At 41.0% G+C, this 14,849-nt stretch overlaps 1 protein-coding gene across 5 annotated transcripts in view; it reads left to right on the top strand.

Annotated features, from left to right (window-relative positions):
- Window positions 1-1,073: 1,073 nt before the first annotated feature.
- Window positions 1,074-14,849, top strand: part of LOC121277425 (sodium/hydrogen exchanger 9B2-like) — a 139,214-nt gene continuing 125,438 nt past the window's right edge. For 3 of the 5 annotated variants that reach the window (XM_041186872.1, XM_041186901.1, XM_041186909.1), the window contains exon 1: window positions 1,074-1,229. The gene's annotated coding sequence lies outside the window, so the exon portion shown is untranslated. Of the gene's footprint in view, window positions 1,230-1,449; window positions 1,587-1,857; window positions 1,986-14,849 lie in introns of those variants that run through there. The other 2 variants (XM_041186891.1, XM_041186881.1) reach the window with 2 other exon arrangements.

Raw genomic sequence — 14,849 nt, forward strand, 5'->3', positions numbered from 1 at the left:
CGGGCTGTTCTCAGGGACACACACCGAGACAAACATCAACTGCAGCTGGAGGATCATCAACTCGGTGAAAGACGCTCTTTGGTCTGCCCGAAACTTGTTGGTCTTCTGGCGCAAAGTGTTGTCCCCGACCGAGTGTTGCAGACCGGCACATTCCAAGGTCCAGGACTACGTGCTGAGGGATGCACTAAAGCTTGGGGCAGCTGCCACAAAGGCTCAATGGGGAAAGGTCGCTGTCTAAGACCTTTCTGCCACAGTGCACCTAGGGGCTGTGCAGCTCAAAATGAATGTATGCAGTGAATACTAATTGTATCATAAATGTATTGAAGCACCTCAGAGTGCAACATGATGTATGTTGATAACTCCGATACCATTGTCTGATTGTCTGCAATGAGCATATTGATATGATTGTAATATTCATTGATTATGTTGACGCACCTTGTGATCCATGTGAATCCGTTTGTACTTATGTGATGGTGATTTTGAAATCGTTTGGAATGTTCTTCCAGGTATTTTATGAATAAAGTATATTTTTCAAAAAAATATTAAATTCCACAATATCTTCAACATCACAAGGGATGTGAAACCGGTTTTTAAAAAGAAGCACAGCCTTGCCTCATCCTCAGTAACCATTACACGACTCCTTCACTTTTCATTCCTTTTTACCTTTCTCATTTGTACCATTCCTTTGATTTTTTTCACGTGTTCTCAACAGGCGCTTCAAGTTTTAGGGGTTCTGCTTAATGACAATTAATTATCAGCTAATAGAGGCCCAACTGTCAGTGCGAAGTCCCGACAAGGCATCCTCCATTCGCGCCTGCGCACCCACCCTTCGCTCACGCGCGCGCGATGGTGTGTGTGTGTGTGGAGCTCGCACCGCGTACCCGCCCGCCGGTGCGCATGCGTGGTCGACGCGGCGGCCTGAGCTCTTCCCCCACCCTGGCGCCCTCTTGGTTGCGCATGAGCAGGCGGTGCCGGCGGTGGCCGGGCGCGCTCCCGGATCGAGATGGAGCTCGGATCTCCGGAGAGGTGCCATCCTGCCCTGCCCCGCCACCAACCACCACCCCCCGCCCCCCCCCCCCCCCACCGCGCATGCGCGGTTGGGTGCGCTAGGTTGTGAGTAGCCGCCCTGCCCTCGAGCCTCCCTCCGCCCTCAGGGGGAAGGGAACTCGCGGCTTCATCCCTCCTGCACTGACCAGGCTAAAGGCCGAATTTCAACCCACGGCAAACCTGTGAGTCCCGATTCTTGTCTATGTCGCGGGCTTTTACTATATTGAAATTCAGTCTAATTCTCACACGCGGATCTCGACAACCGTTAGTTGTTATTTCCCAAGCCCGAGTATGGGGGGGGGGGGTGGGGGGGCGGGGTTTGGCTGAGGGGGCGACCCCTCCCCCTCCCCCTCCCCCTCCCCCTCCCCCTCCCCCCGGATCCAGGCGGGATCTAGATGGAGGTTGTTGTCGTCTCTGGACTCATCCGACCTCTCCGGCTGCTGTCGCCTCGCCTGCCCTTTCCTGAGCATCTGACACCAGGAAGTTACCGTGGATGCTGGAAATGTGAAATAAGGACAGAAAATAGGGCGAATGTTCAGGTCCGGCAGCACCTGTGTGTGTGTGTGTATATATATATATATATGTATATGTGTATATAGATATGGAGAGAGAGAGAGAGAAACCGAGTTAACGCTTCAGGTTGACGACCCCCTCATCAGAACTGGACAAACATTCCAGATAGAATAGGTTTTAAGTAGTTGGAATGGGGAAGGGCGAAGAGAGGAAACAGAAGGGAAGGCAAGAGAGGTTAAATGGCCAAAAAGTTGGTAATGCCCGACCTGCTGAGTATTTCTTGTCTTTATTCCCCAGCATGGGCTTCATCACCTAATTAACGGGATCTGGCAGCGAGAGGAGCGTTGCCAACACTCCTGGCGTCGCTGCAGGGATTAAAGATTTAATTCCTGTGGCACTACCGTGAGCAATCCAGGAAATAAATCGTAGGGGCATTACTTCTCATGTTTTCGCATACTGTTTGTTAATCATTTGGTTGGGGTCGGGGGAGGGGGGGGGGGGTGGGTGGGTGGTGTCAGTAAGAAAGATTGGAGATTTGATGTCAAAGTTGCTAACCCTAGTGGAAAGTGGTGGTTGTTGCCTCATGAGTAATATATTCTGTTAAACAGCATTTTACACATCTATTTAGGTTATTTTGTAGGCACAATTATAAAGAAAAATCATTTAATGATGCAAAATGTATATGTAGCTGCTTTATTGGCTTTTTAAACTTTTTTAATATCTTGGTTTCTCTAGTCATTAAAAGCAAACTGTTGTGCATGAGATAAAAGCGAAATACTGCAGATGCTGGAAATCTGAAACAAAAACAAAAGTAGCTGGAAAAAATCAACAGGTCTGACAGCATCTGTGGAGAGGAAGACAGAGTCAACGGTTTGAGTCTGTATGACTCTTCATCAGAACATTGTGCATGAGGTTTGGTCTTGGTCCCAATTGTGCTCCTCCTAACTGACCTTGCTTGGGTCAGAAACAGTTCAGAATTTCTAATTCATTGATGCAATAACCAGATTTGTCAGACTTTAAATATAAGTGGGGTTCAAGAAACATTCAAAATATTCATTAAGCCTACTCCTACTAGATGTAATCTGTGGTGTTATACTTTAACCATCTAATTATTTAGTCCACTGGTGGAAGGTTTCTGTATAACTGTGCGAAGTATATGAACATACGAATTAGGAGCAGGCCATTTGTCCCCTTGAGCCTGCTCTGCCATTTGATAAGATCATGGCTGATTGTGGCCTCAACTCCACAATCTGCCAGCCCTCTTATATGTGGTTGTAAACTGAGCTTTTCCTATTTTGGGATGGACCTGAAGGTATTTGCAAATTAAGAATTTTTATTTGGGGGAGATGGTGGCCTAGTGGTAATGTCACTGGACTAGTTATCCAGAGGCCCAGGCTATTCCTCTGGGTGCATAAGTTCAAATCCTACTGCAGCAGCTAGTGGAATTTGAATTCAGTTAATAGATCTAGTCTCAGTATTGGTGACCAACTGTCAATGCTTGTCATAAAAACTTATCTGGTTCACTGATGTCCTTTAGGGAAGGAAATCTACTTTCCTTAACTGGTCTGGCCTACATGTGATTCCAGACCCACAGCAATGTGGTGGGCTCTTAACTGCTCTCTGAAATGGCCTAACAAGCCACTCAGTTCAAGGGAAATTAGGGATTGGCAACAAATGCTGCCTTGCCAGCAAATGCCCACAACCCATGAGAGAGTTTAAAAATAAAGTCAATTACTAAATAATGTCTTTTAAATAAGTAGAATAATGTATTCTGCTGATGCCAGGCTATCAGAATGAGGTGACACAGGTTAAAGCTTTGTGGCTTTTGATTATGGATGAATGAAATAAGTTGAGCTGGACACCTTCAACTTTACCCAGCTTGTGATCCTGTCTATTATCAGACATTGTAAAAGTTAAGAATTTTTGTAATTGGGATACTGGTTTGTGGTCAAAATCCATATTCGCTTTAACAGTGTATCTCCACAGTTACCAAACCAATTTGCCTCATTTAAAAAAAAAAAGGTTGGGTCATGTTTTTCAAATCTTGATAATTTGAACAACGTGTAGCTTCCAAATCTCTCTCAAACTTGTGGTTCTTTTCAAAGATGATAAAGTAACAATAGCAATAATGACAGAAAATGATTTCAACATTAATTTACAGCATTTAAAGAAATCAGTGGCTTTGTGGGGATTTCCTTTTATTTGACAGTAGGTAGTCAAGGCTGAGTTATAAGATTAGACAAGCACTTGCTCTTTTTTGCTTGCAAATTTTCCATTTAAGATTATAAAATTAAAGCAAGAGAAGAATATTTTAAGTAAAGAAAGCAAAACACCTCTTAGAAAGACCCTAGAGTCATTGGATTATATAGTACAGAAGGCCACTCAACCAGCACATGCATGATGGGCTCTTTGAAATAGCTATTCAGTTAGCCCCATTTTCCTGCCTTTGCTCTGTAGCAACCTTTTCCCTTTCAAGTATTTACCCAGTTCCCCTTTGAAAAATATTATTGAATCTGCTTTGACCACCCTCGGTCAGTACATTCCCTCTTAAATCTCCTGTTAACCATCTCCACTCTAAGGAGAACAACCCCAGCCTCTCCAAGTAATAGAAGTGTCTCATTCTTATTTCTATTCTAATAAATCTTCTCTGCCTCTTTTCTAAGACCCTGACAACTTTATAAAGTGTGGTGCCCAGAATTGGACATGGTAATTGAGCTAGGGCCCAAGCTGAAATAAAAATGTTATAAATAGAAAGAACAATCACTGTCAAGCACATACTACAACAACAACTTTAATGCACCAAAATGTCCCAAGGAGCTTCATAGGAACACAAAGCAGAATTTGACACTGAGCCACATAAGGCGATAATAAAGTAGATAACTACATCTATAATTGCTGCTTTTGAAGCACTAACACTACCTAAAAATACCATCTCTACAAACTTCATAATTTATGTTTTAATACAGTCAAGATTTTGAAATGGAAAGGTACATTTTATTGGACCCATTAGAATCTGCCTTTATCTATCTGTAATAAAACTTGAGCTGGTGGTAACCATAGGAAGCTTCCATTTCCTGTATTTTCTACAAATCTCATTGGCTCAATAGTAACAACGACCTTTCAAATGTTGGTGGCAATTTCACTGGTAATAATTAACATCTGTAGGCAGGCTAAATGGGGGCAAGAATTTAGCAGTTTATACAATATTGGTTTTTTGGCTCCTCATCGCCACCTGAAAATTTGTGGCAACGCTGCTGGTTGGTTGGTTTTGAGTGTTGCGATTGTTTTGTGAAATATTGAGATTGAAAATGCCACCCCATTGACTCCTGGGAGCCATAATGAGGAACTGTGTCACAATGGCAAAAAGACGCATCAACTTTAACTGATTTTTCCAGAGCTCAAAACATTCTTCGAGGATGTGTTACTAGATCCATCAATATACAAATCTTGCATAAGTATACACTATCATATTTCAAAGGTTTGGGGGAGTAGCTGTGATTTGCGGTTGGGGGGTTAGCTGTGATTTGGGATTGGGGGGTAGCTGTGATATGGGGGGGGGTCTGTGCTTTGGGGACTGGGGGATTATTTGGGGTTTAGGGGGTAGCTGTGAAAGAATTCAGTTATTTAATTCTCATCTCTTCTGATGTGGGCGAGAATCTTAGATAAATGTTAGATCTATTGACCTTGAGATTAGCTTCTGATCCAGTATCCTTTTCACCACCAAGGCCGCCATCTTCTACCTTTGTAAGATTGCTTGTCTCCACCCATCCATTGTTGAAACACTCATCCAAGGCTTTGTTACCTCTGGACTTGACTATCTCAATTTCCCCCTGATGGGCTCCCCACTTTCCAATTCTGGTCATTTGTGCATGCCCACTATTAAATCTCTCCACTATTTACAGCCATGTCTTTAGCTGCCTAAACTTTAAACACTTGAATCTCCTTGCTAAACCTCTCTCCTTCACAACATGCCTCTTTGACCAGGCTTCTGGTCATCTTTCTAAATATCTCTATGGGCATTTTGTCAGATAACACTCCTTTGAGTGCCTGGTATGTTTTACTGCATTAAAGGAACTATAGAAAAGCAAGTTGTTGATGTCAGAGAGTTCAATGTTTTTCTTATTATTATGAAATTTCAATTGCAATGTTACTTTCCTGGGCATTTCAATTATATTATCAAATTTAATTTCAAGGGCCAACCCGGACAATGACAACTATATACCCTAAACTATTAATCGACATTTTTAAATATTTAAAATACTAGGAATGACGAAGAAATTGAATGAAGGGCAGAAAGCATTGTCTCCTTAGACTTCCAATACATTTTTGATAAGGTACCACAAGAGAGACTTCTCTACAAGATTGAAGCTTTTTTTATTAGGTAATAGTTGAGTTGGATTGAGAGCTAGCTGGAATGATGTAGGCAAAATGTAGTTATAATTAGATTTGGATCCACTTGGAGACTGATTACAAGTGGTGTCCCACAGAGACTGGTGTTGGGACCATTGCTCTTCACTTTTTACTAAGATGTAAGTGTTGGGGACACGATTTGCATGTTATATTAACAGCTGTATTGAGTGTTTGCATCATAGAAAATGAGCAATGGCTTCAGGTGAATCTTTGTTGGGAAATTAGGCTAATGAGTAATGTTTAATTTAGAAAAGTTGGCAGGGTAATTCTCAAAATGCATACACCCTTTCAGGGAAGAGCATTAATAAAGTTGGATAGTGAAAGATTTAGGCATTTGTATATACATCTCTAATGCTCCTTGAGCAAGGTCACAAAGCAGTAGCTTGAACAAATAGGGTGTTGGGTACATTCGTAGGAAAATTGATTATAAGATCTTGGCGAGGCCTTGCTTGGAACATTGTGTTTCCTCACATGGTGGGTGATTCTGAGACTTTGAAAAGGGTGCCGAGAAGGGTCACTAGACTAATTCCTATGATAAAGCATTTTAGTTACCAGTGAAATTCCACACTTTTAATATTGATCTTATTGAGGTATATAAGATAATGAAGGGAATAGATTGTGTTCCAGTTGGCAGTTTATTCCAATTAAATAGATTAGGGAGGACCACTCTTCACAATTTTAAGGCCACATCTAGATTAGATGTCAGGAGGGTTTTTTCCCCAGAGAATAGTGGATAGCGGATCTCTGGAATGTTATGGTAAATGCTGATCCACAAAATTGCTTCAGGTGAGCGCTGGGCGTTTTTGGCTGAGGTGGATATCACCACTTAGAAAAAGTAGGTACCACAAGAAACTCAGGGCCAAAGTGATCTTCAGGGTTGTCTAGTTACATCAGATTTCTTCCCTGCCACAAACTGACATGTGTTTTTATCTTGTTTTTTGTCACTCTCTGGGCAACATATGTTTTTGGGTGGGTGGAGTGTATATATTGTGATACTTACAGTACCACAATGGTATGTGACAGGCTAGATGGGCCAGAGAGGTTTTTTTAACCTGTTTGTCATTGTTCATATGTAAGCAGTAACTGCTAGTTTGGGGAATGGTATTGAAGAGCAAGGAAACATTATGTAGAGTGCTGCACAGATTAATGCTGACACCCTTGTATCTAATTTATACGAGCAACCTGGATTCAAACCCAGTGAAAACTGACCAAATTTGCAGTATACTAAACTGGGAGGGCAGATAGATCTGAAGAGGCAGCCAAGGATCCACCTAGGCAAAATATGAAAATAGGCTGACCTATGAGATTAAATATGGATAAATGTGAAGTACTTCGCAAGGAAAGATTTTTAAAAATGGGCATCATGTATATTCCAACAATGGAGTTGAATTAACAAAGGAAATTGTTGAAAAAGGCCTAGGGCTCTGCCACAGCACTGCATGTAGTTACAATCAACAAATCGTGTAGAACACTGAATTATATAACCACATCAGACTGCAAGTCGGAAGATATTATGAAACTTTATTGTGCTCTGGCCAGACCATGTTTTGCATACCGTGTTCAGTTATAGACATTAAAGGTAAACAGAAGACATTAAGACATCGGAGGCTGATTCCCTACCATCGAAGAATTTGGTTAAAAGACTGGAAAAACTTGGTTTCTCAAGCTTAACAAGAAATGAATGGGGGTACCAGATAGAAGGTAGAATCAAAATCAGGTCAATTCAGGGACTGCTTCAAAGTTAACTCCCCTGTTCTTCTTTGAAATAGGGCCATGGGATCTTTAGCATCCACCCAAGGAAACAAATGAGGAACTTCAGTGCAGTACTGAGGGGGTGCTGCATTGTCAGAGGTACCATCTTTTGGAGGAGACATTAAACCAAGGACCCATCTACCTGCCAGAATCTGATGGAGGGTCATTAACTCTTTCTCTCTACAGATGTTCCCTGATCTGAGTATTTTCAACATTTTCTGTTTTTATTTCAGATTTCCAGCATCTGTGTATTTTCCTTTTGTCCAAATTCTGATGGCTAGATCATTTAAATAATATGGTCAGGTGCCTATGCCTATGGCAGTGCAATAAGTCAGAGTTTCAGAGCGGCAGCCTAATGGTTTGGAACAAGTCAAAATGAAAGAGTTAAAAAGAAAAATCTTGGGGCACAAAAACAATTCTGTAATAATTTCTGTCTTTGAATTAATTGCACTTTAATCCTCCTATGTTGGTGCCTTCAGCCATAAATGGAACCTCTGTCTGCTCTTGATAGTCTCTTATGAGAACTCTCTCAGACATTATATTTTCTTCCCCTCCAACTGCAACCCCCCCCCCCCCCCCCCCCCCCCCCCCCCCCCCGCCCCCCAAAGCTCACAAGTTCTTGGAAATTTCTAAATGGACCAGAGCCATGGCTAATCTAGTTATGGATACCAAATTCCACTTGCCTTCTCTCTCCAGCAGATTGAATTACCCCAGGATTACGCTTCTGGCATCATACAATTTCTTTGCAAGTTTGTTCTGACTGGTTGGGCTATGATATTGTTAATTATTCACAATCTATTTAAAAAGTTAGTATCCTATCTGTACAAGAATGTTTTCAATGTTTTAATTGATTGAAATGTTTGGTATACATCTGCATTTACACAGTATATTTGGTTTTAGTGATGTCAGCCTGCAGCATTATAGCTTATGAAGATCAGAGGGACAGTTTTAGAAAGGTTAAAATATTTTGTCTGCCACAGATGAGGTTTTTTTTCAAAAACATTGCATGCAGATAGCAATATTCTGTAAGTATATGTCTGGGCAGAGAGTTGTACGGGATACTTTTGGATAAATGCACCAATTAAGGCATAAATAGAAGTAAATGGGTATGATTTAATTGCCATTATGGAGGTGTGGTTACAGGGTGACTGGGAATTGATTATTCAAGGGAATTGAATATTCAAGGATATTTGTCATTTAGGAAGGATAGGCAAAAGGGAAAAGGAGGTGGGGTAGTGCTGTTAATAGTGACAACATCAGTACATGAGAGAGGATCTTAGATTGAAGGACCAAGATGTAGAATCGGTTTGCTTGGAGCTACAAAACAGCAAAGGGCAGCACATATTGGGAGTTGTTTATCGGCCATGGTGGTACCGTTACAGCATATATGTGAACACAGTATAAGTCAGGAAATTAGAGCTGCATGTAACATGAGAAATACAGTAATAATGAGCCATTTCAATTTACATTATGATGTAGCAGATGATGTGTGCCAGGCAGACCAAATCCACGAGGGAAACTTGGTTGCGCTATCACAATGGTCTTGCAATTCATATTTATTATGAGATGCGTGCACTGAATTCAGAAGTAATAAGTCCACCAAGACCTTTAGAGATTTTATAAATTAATATATTTATTAACAAAAGATTTCAAGCACAAAGACTACAATTACTACTATAATAACTCCTAAAATTCCTAATTAACCTGACACCCAGCTACACTGCCTTTAAGGCAACAGTCCAAAAATAGATTTTAGATGTAAAACAAACTCACCAAGTTGACCCACTACCTAGATAACGGAATTCCAAATGGCTCTTCCCCAACTTCCGTTTAGTTAGACAGCAGACTTGTGCACACATGCTGGAGGCTTCATTAAGGCTATTTCATGCACTCCTGGTAGATCTTACATGGCTCTGACACAACCTTTCATTCTCCTTTATATATTTTTCTCTTTAATATGTAAATTTTATTGTTCCATATGTCTTTGAAACCATATCTTCCTCATAATATAAAAACTTTCATTGTCATTATTATCAGTAACCTTCGGGGAAAAATAAACACATCCCTTAGCCTTGCTGATCTGCCTAGTTGTAAACAGACTAAGATCACTTTGAAATCCAAATCTCCCTCCAGTTATCTAAAATGTAAATTCCTTTCACACCTAAGCTGGCATCCATGTTTACTCATTAGCATGTTAAGCACCTAGCTTCTTTTGATGATTTTAAACTTGCAGTCTACTCAACTCCAAATATAATTAAATCACACACACACTAAACTTTATTTACCCCCATAAACTTACTTTACAATAAACCAGAAAAATATTATGAAAATGATATGTTAGTTTCATGACAACATATAGATTGGGTAAAATAATTAGCACTAATGCTGTAGAGGAATGAATTTCTGGAGTGTGTACAGGATGGATCTCTGGAGCAGTATGTTGAAGAACCAACTAGGGATCAGGCTACTTTGTATTTGGTACTATGTAATGAGAAAGGACTAATCGATAACCTTGCTGTAAAGGAGCCTTTAGAAAATAGTGACCATATTACGATAGAATTTTACATTAAGTTTGAAAGTGATACAGTTCATTCTGCAACTAGCATCTTAAACATACTTCGAACATAATTAAACATACAATTAAGACAGAGTCTTTGGATTTCTCAAGAATCAATCCAAATGTCAGTAAACACCAAATCGAGCAACCTCAAAGGATTCCCAGCTTCACCTTCGAAGATCTCTCCTTGGAATTCTCTCCGAAAGTCACTCCCACTTAGGTGGGCCATTGTTAATGCCGCCCCCAAAGATTTCAATCTTGCCTTCCAAGATTCCTTCTCCCTAGATTCCCAAGCACACTCAAATACTAGCTCACAAGCACACTTTCAGATCTATGGCCGTGTCAAGCAGAACACTGTTCCAAACACCTGCAGTAAGGAGTCCCCAGCTGTTGGCTGCTTTCTTTGATCTCCTGGGCTGCTTCTGTTCGATTACTGGGCATCCCCTGAGCCCTCTTCTCACTCCTCTAAGCTAACAGCAGCATTTTGGCTGCATGAAGCTTCTTCCCCCACTCCTGACTCCTTAAACTGATCGACTCACTCTAGCAGTAGTTGAAGAAGAATTCTCTTGACTATACTGAGCCATATCCCCCTTCCTGCTGTGTTGAGCACTCTAGAAAAGGGGGATATAGCTCAGGATAGAAAGGGGGATATAGCTCAGGATAGTCAAGAAAATACTTTAAGTAGCAGTCAAGGAAGAGGGTCAGGCTACTGGAGATTCTAAATGTTTTATCTCCAAGGGAGAAGTGTTCCCTCACTCCTCCAACCAAATAAGTAAACCAATTAATGAGATATTGGGGCAGATCAGTCATTGTATCATCAGCTACTATCAATGTGTTCCAGATGGTTTGATGGAGAAAGATATTAATAGGAAATATTCATGGAACTTCTGAATCTGTTCCCTTACGTAAGGTCAATTTACAAAGTTTTACAGTGGGAATTGTTCTGAGTTTACCTATTGAAGGGATAGATTTTTTTTTGTTACCTAATGACTTGGCTAGTGAGGACAGTAACATGGTGACGACTATTGCAGCAGATGCTTGATCATGCTGATCTTGACCAACTCCTAAAAATCACTGTGGCCAAACATGAGAAGCTTATTGCTGATAAAAAACTGATCAGTGTAGAGAACCAACGTTCACGCAACAACTTGTTACGATCATTGGCCAGACCCTGAGACATGGGGGGGGAGATCTGGTTAGGGACCAATAAACTTTTGCTTTAAAGTAGATGAAGGTCGAGATTCAAGTTACCTGCTTTTTTAATAAAGCTGCAGGATTTCATGGATTTTGAACAAACAAAAGCAAACTTATATAATAAAGTTCAGAACGGTAAAACAATTTACATGTATCTTATACTCCAGCATTCAGGGTAAGGATGAGGTACATGTGAATCAACAGAAACTGTGGTCAAACACACCATACTAGAATAAATGACGGGTGCAACCAAGACAGAATCCATTGATTTCTCAAGAACCCACCCAGAGGTCAGTAAACACCAAGACAAACAATCACGCTGAAGCTCTTTCTCATGAGGGATTCCCAGCTTCACCTTTGAAGACCTCTTCTTGGAATTCTCTTCAAATATCACTCCAGTTCGGACGGTTTTAACAATGGCCCACCTCACAGGGTTTCAATCTCACCTTCTGAGATTTCTTCTCCCTGGATTCCTGAGTAGACTCAACACTAGCTTACAAGCACACTTTTAGATGTATGGCTGTATCAAGCAGAACCACTGCTCCAAAGGGGTACCTTTGCCCCACCGGCCCTCTTAAATCCTGCTCCCCGCAGCTCTTTAACTTAACTGGGACCTGTTTCTGCCCCTTTTGTCTTTGTGACACTTGTTGGCTGTCTCCTTGGATCTTAGTTTCTGTTCGATTACCAGGGCTTCTCCCAAGCCCTCTTCTCAGCTCCTCAGAGCTAACAGCAGTACTGTGGTTGCTTGGAACTTCTTTCCCCTGTTTGTTATTCTCCTGCAACTGGCTGCCTCAAGAGTTGCTCACTAACCCTTGAACTGTTCTGGTGATCTAACAAAACACCCAGAGGGTCCCATTTACTAGGCATCCATCTTACTAGGCAAGACCTATGTAACAAGCATTGGAACATCCTGTAACTTAAATGTTACAATCTCCACGGACTGCTAATTGTAGCACCCAGACACGCACACAGATCAATGATTTCATGACAGTAATGAGAAAGGGCTAATTAATAGTCTTGCTGTAAAGAAGCCTTTAGGAAATAGCGACCATAATATGATAGAAAGTGGTAGTTCATTCTGACATTAGGGTCTTAAATCTGAACAAAAGAAACTATGGAGATATGCGGGGCAATTTGGCTATGGTGAATTGGGGAAATACACTAAAAGATATGACAGTATACAGGCAGTGGCTAGTATTTTAAAGAAGTATTATATGGTCTACAACAAATATACATTGCCCTAAGACACTCATCCCAACAGGAAAGATGACTCAACCATGGCTAATGAAAATTATAGATTGCATAAATGAAAGGAAGTGGTTTATAAGGCTGCCAGAAAAAGTGGATTGGGAGCAATTTAGAATACAGCAAAGGAAGACCAAGAAACTTATAGATAAAGGGAAAAGAGAATATGAATGCAAGCTGGCAAGTAACAAAGGCGAACTGTAAAAGCTTTAGGTACGTGAAAAGAAAAAGAGACAGGTGGAGACATGAGAATTTATTATGGAGAATAGGGAAATGCTGGAGGAACTAAAAAATTACTGTCTTCACAAAGGAAGATACAGAAAATCTTCCAGAAATACTGGGAAACTAAGGAGCTTGTGAAAATAAGGAACTGAAATAAATTAGAATTAATAAAGAGGTAGTACTCAAAAAAAAAATAATTGGATTGACAGTTGATAAATCTCCTAGACCTGATGAGCTACATCCCAGAGAGTGTTGAAGAAGGTGGCTGTAGGGATAGTGGATGCAATAGTGGTTATCTTTTGAAATTCTACAGATTCTGCAAAGGTTCCTCAGACTGGAAAGCAGCAAATGTAACCTCACTATTTAAGAAAGGAGCAAGAGAGAAAACTGAACTACAAACCTGTTAGTTTGATGTCAGTAGTAGGGAAAATGCTAGAATTTATTATAAAGGATGTGATAACTAGACATTTTGAAAATAGTATGATTGGGCAGAGCCAACATGGGTTTATGAAAGGGAAATAATTTTTGACAAGCCTGTTGGAGTTTTTTTAAGGATGTTACTTGTAGCATAGATAAAGGAGAACCAGTGGATAAGGTGTATTTGGATTTTCAGAAGGCTTATGATAAGGTCCCACATAGGAGGTTAGTAAACTAAATTAGAGCACATAGGATTGGGGGTAATATACTGGTATGGTTTGAGAATTGGTTAACAGACAGAAAACAGGAATAAAGGGGTGATTCTCAGGATGGCAGGCTGTCACTTTTGAGGTACCGCAAGGATCAATTTTTGGGCCACAGCTGTTCCCGATCTATTTAAGTGATTTAGAAGTGGGGATCAAATACAATATTTCCAAATTTGCTGATGACCCAAAACTAGGTGGGAGTGTAAATTGTGAGAAGGATGCACGAAGGCTTCAAGGGGAGTTGGACGGGCTAAGTAAATGGACAAGAGCATGGCAGATGGAATATAATGTGAATAAGTGTAAAGTTATCCAGTTTGGTAGAAAAAACAAAGGCAGAGTATTTCTTATATGGTGAGATGTTGGGAAGTGTTGGTGTCCAAAGGGATCTGGGTGTTCTTGTTCATAAGTCACTGAAAGCTAGCATGCAGCTGCAGCAAGCAATTAGGGATGCAAATATATGTTGGCCTTCATCGCGAGGGGATTTGAGTACAGGAGTAAAGATGTCTTGCTACAATTGTAAAGAGCCTTGGTGAGACCACACCTGGAATATGGTGTACAGTTCTGGTCTCCTTATCTAAGGGTGTGCAATGGAGCTTCACCAGACTAATCCAGACAGATGGTGGGTGGGATTGTCTTATGGGGAGAGATTGAGGAAACTGTGTGCCAGTATTCTCAAGTTTCGAAGAATGGGACGTGACCTCATTGAAACTTACAAAATTCTTACAGTGCGTGACAGGGTTGATGTGGATAGGATATTTCCCCTGGCTTATCTGCATCTGAAGTGCTGTAACCTGCAAGGCTACAGACCAGGTGCTGGAAAGTGCGATTAAAATGAGCAGCTAATTTCTTTTTTCTCTTTTTGACTGGAGCAGACACAATGGGCTGAATGGCCTCTTTCTGCAACGTAACTTTTCTGTGGTGAGCCTAGAACTGGGGGACACAGTCTCAGAATAAGGGGCAGGCCATTTGCGACAGATGAGGACGAATTTCTTCACTCAGGTGGCGAATCTTCGGAATTCTCTACCCCAGAGGGCTGTGGAAGGTCAATCATTGAACATGTTCAAGACACAAATAAATCAGTAGATTCCTGGATACTAATGACATTGAGGGATATGGAGAGAGCGTGGGAAAGTAGCATTGAGGTAGATGATCAGCCATGATCTAATTGAATGGCGGAGAAATCTCGATGGGCCGAATGGTCTACCCCTGCTCCTATGTTTCTAAAT

Source organism: Carcharodon carcharias, chromosome 1, assembly GCF_017639515.1.
Source record: "Carcharodon carcharias isolate sCarCar2 chromosome 1, sCarCar2.pri, whole genome shotgun sequence".
NCBI classification, from domain to species: Eukaryota; Metazoa; Chordata; class Chondrichthyes; order Lamniformes; family Lamnidae; genus Carcharodon; species Carcharodon carcharias.